Here is a 4,581-nt window from a genome sequence, read left to right on the forward strand (position 1 = left end):
ACATACAGGCTGGAATCTTACTTCTTAATCAAATCCTTGACTTCACATGGTTTCTATTTGGAATGTAGTCCTTGTCACCTGCGTAATGTGAACACCACACAAACACACACACAAACAAGGTCATTTTGTTGTGTACATATCTTTACAAAATAAAAAAAAAAACCAAAGAAATTTAGCAAGAATATAGAGCAGGCAAAGCCGCCAGCCTCACTGTCACTTGTCTGATGTTTCAAACTTGAAATAAACTCTAATTCATTCTGCATGACAGTTTTGATCCTCGGCTGTTTTGCTAAACTGCCTCAAGTCAGCTTGCAACCGGTTTGTCCCCTTATATAATGCCAGCATGCCTGTGAGCTCTTCTGCATGGAAACACAGCCTTGAAGCACAGCCAGAACACAGTGTTATATCACTGTTATGTAGTATTTCAGGTAAGACTTATGACTAGACTGCAGCTCTGTGTGCCAAAAGTTCAATCATGCACAACAACAACAACAACATATGTGCTTTTACCGTGCTTTTATCATTACATATGATAGTCAGGCCTGGAGAAAGGTAGTGACATGTCAGAGTCTGTTGGCTGAACTCTCCGTCTGACATGTGCTTGTGAAGTCTCATGCAGCGTCAGAGTATTTTACATCATACTTGTTAAGCTTCACATTCCAGTGAAGTTCAAGAAGATTTTCATCATACAGAAAATACCAGTTTGAACAAAACCAGAGTCACTTTTTATCTTCCACAGAATGCAGTTTAGTTGTCTTTATGCTATATATATGGTATATGCTCATCAAAACTTTATTTATTTTATTAAAAACAGTTATTTTAAATTGTAATAATATTTCATTCATGTATTTTCATAGTATTCTTCAGTCTTCAAATAACTATTTTCCATATGAATATATTTTAAAATGTATTTTATTCCTGTGATGGCATTTTTGGATGATTTTTTTTTAATAGGATTTTATTAGAAAGATTAAAAACAGCATTTATTTGAAATATATATTTTTTGTAACAATGTGAATGTGTTTACTGTTGTCAGGCCTGTGTTCCTGTCCTGTGTTTTCCTCCCCTATATGCTCCATGTTCATTTTATGCTCATGTTTGGTTTCCTTCCTGTTCCTGTCCTGATTGATTGTTCATTTGATCCCAGGTGTGTTTCCCTTATTTGAGTCTGTGCAGTCTGTCTTTGTCCAGAATTGTACATCTACCCCTCGTCCCACGTGTGAGTTCCTGCCTGTTCCGTGTGTACTCCAGTGTTTTAAAGAATAAAGACTACTGAATGGTAATCCTCTTCGTCTCCGCACTCCTTCGTTTCCGCCACAGTAGGCGAATCGTGACAACTGTCACTTTTGATGATTATTATTTCTTTATTGTATCAATTCTTTATATATATATATATATATATATATATACAGTGCCTTGCGAAAGTATTAATACCACTTCATTTTTTTTTTACATTTTGTTATGTTGCTGCCTTATGATAAACTTCTTTAAATGACTTTTTTTCCACATCAATCTACACTCCATACACCATACTGACAAAGCAAAAACAGAATTGTCACAACTTCGTAAATTTATTACAAATAAAAAAACTGAAATAAGTACATTGCATAAATATTCATACCCTTAACTAAATATTTAGCTGAAGCACCTTTACAGTCTCAAGTCTTTTTTTGCTTCAAGTGTAGTAATATCTACAAGCAAAATGAATGCTCCTGAGCTAAATTTCAACTGTCCCAGATAAGGGTATGAATACTTATGCAATGGAATCATTTTAGCTTTTTATTTTCAATAAATTTGCAAAGATGTTAAAAACCTGTTTTTTTGCTTGACAATTATGGTGCATGGAGTGTAGATTGTTGTGGAAAAAAACTAATTTAAAGCAGTTTAACATAAGGCAGCAACAAAACAAAATGTGAAAAAAATGAAGGGGTATAAATACATTCGCAAGGCACTGTATACACACACATATGTATAGTGAATTGTGACAATTTTCAATAGTTTTTTTTTTTTTTTAATATTTCAGCAAAACTTGTTTTGTGCTCCACATATGGAAAAAAAAAAAGAAAAAGACAATCATAAAGGTTTTGAACAACAAGAGAGTATATAATGACTGAACTACCATAATTTATACAGTCGTCTCTTCCCTTCAGTCTTTTCTAAAGCCTGAGGTTGATTTTCTCAAGTACTCCTTTGAACTTTTCAGCAATATTTTTGACTTTCCCTGCAGATTCTGTGATCACCTGTTGCGTAATGATTTTGTGGCATGCATGATCCTCTCTGATTATCATCCTGAGAATGTTACATCATACTTGCAACTGGTTGATATAATCCAGACAACACAATAAGCATTTTATCCTGTAGGTCTGATGCTAGAGACGATGAACACCATAAGAGATCTAAAGAAAGATGCTGAATGAACAACACAACAGTATTTTATTTTTCAACCAAAGGAAGTCATTAGTTCTGTTCTAAAACCAAGTGAGCTGCCTACCTACACAACATTTTAAGGCATCAAAGGCATAGATGATTATGCTGCCTTCTATGAGACATCTTTGTGGCCAAATTCTAATGAAGATTCAGATTAAATTAGGAAACTGCTGTTTAGGTATAGCTCTGTAAAGGCAGCTCACTAGGTTTTGAAACACAGCTATTGTGTCAAAGGATGTGAAGCAATAATATATCTCCTAATGCACAGAAAACATACACTGCTGTTCAAAAGTTTGGAATCAGTAATATTTCTAATGTTTTTTAAAGAAGTCTGTTATGCTCATCAAGGCTGCATTTATTTGATAAGAAATACAGAAAAAAACAGTAAAATTGTGAAATATTATTACAAGTTAAAATAATGGTTTTGTATTTTAATATACTATATAATTTAATTTATTTATGTCATGCAAAGCTGAATTTATCAGCCTTGATTAGCATAAGAAACATCTTTAAAAAACATTAAAAATCGTACTGATCCCAAACGTTTGAACAGCATTGTTTGTAATTTCACATTGAAATGTATGTATATATGTACTGTAATGATATACACTAATGTTCAAAAGTTGGGGGTCAGTAAGATTTATTTATTTGTTTGTTTATTTATTAATTTGAAAGAAATAAATAATTTTATACAGCAAGGATGAATGAAATTCAATTAAAAAGTCGCAGTAAAAAGAGACACAAAACATTTATACTTTAACAAAAGATTTCTATTTCAAATAAATGCTATTCTATTCTATTCTAATAGAATAGAATAGAATAGAATTTAAATTATATCATTTAAATAAATTACAAAAACATTTTAAATATATTAAAATAAAAAAACTTTTTTTTTTTCTTCTTTTTTTTATAATTCACAAAATTACAGTACAGTACAATTCACAGAATACTGAAAAATAAAAACATGATAAATTACATTATTTTATATCTTAATATAATAGATTATTAAAATTATATTTTATTATTATTTAATATTTTAATAATATGTCACAATATTACTCAGAGTCCTAAAAAATACAAATCATGATAAATTACATTATTTTATATTTTAATATAATAGATTATTAAAATTATATTTTATTATTATTTTATATTTTAATAATATGTCACAATATTACTCAGAGTCCTAAAAAATACAAATCATAAATTATATTTAATATTATTTTATATTTTACACTATAGTATAATAAATTATTTTAAAAACTGTATTTTAAAATTTATTTTTTTAAATGTAAATAATATTTAACTATATTATTGTTTTTACTTTATTTTTGATTAAATAAATGCAGCCTTGGTGACCATAGAAGACGTCTTTCAAAAATATTTTAAAAATCCTTCCGACCCCAAAGTTTGACATTTAAAATATAAGTTGTTCAAGCCCTTTTATGTTGCTCTCACAAGTTCAGAATGGAAATAAATGAATGGAAAAATATTAACAGCAGGATTCTTTTTTTTTTTTTTTTTCAGCCCCAAGTGATAGGACAGCTGGACAGTTCGATTTACTAAGAGGTTTGCCATTTGTGTTAAAGGGTTAGTTCACCCAAAAATGAAAATTAGGCCATAAATTACTCACCCTCAACGCATCCTAGGTGTATATGACTTTCTTCTTTCAGACGAATCCAGTCGGAGTTATATTAAAAATTGTCTTCAAGCTGTTTCGTGGCAATTGTCATCTTTCAAGCTGTTTCATGGCACTCAGCAGGTGTTGCAGTGCTTCAGTCCAAAAGAAGTGAAATAAAAAGCGCCCCTCAATTAAAGAAAAGTGCCTCACACGGCTCCGGGGGGTGAACAAAGGCCTCCTGTAGCGAATCGATGCGTTTTTGTAAGAAAAATATCCATATTCAAAACGTAATAATCACTTTAATCTAGTTTGCGCCAACAGTTGAACACGGAAGCAGTTCCGGGCTGATGACGTATGAGTTCAGCACTGCGCATGCGCCGGTGATTCTCGTGAAAACCAACGTTTGTTAACAGGAGCAAAGGAAGCAAAGTTTCCTTACTTTAGCAAAGGAAAACCAGTCTCCTCTTGGCTTATATCGAAATCCTCTGACATTCATCTTTACAAATCCTCGTTTTGTACTTCTAATAAGTGAC

This window comes from Sinocyclocheilus anshuiensis, unplaced genomic scaffold (assembly GCF_001515605.1).
Source record: "Sinocyclocheilus anshuiensis isolate Anshui unplaced genomic scaffold, SAMN03320099.WGS_v1.1 scaffold660, whole genome shotgun sequence".
Lineage (NCBI taxonomy): Eukaryota > Metazoa > Chordata > Actinopteri > Cypriniformes > Cyprinidae > Sinocyclocheilus > Sinocyclocheilus anshuiensis.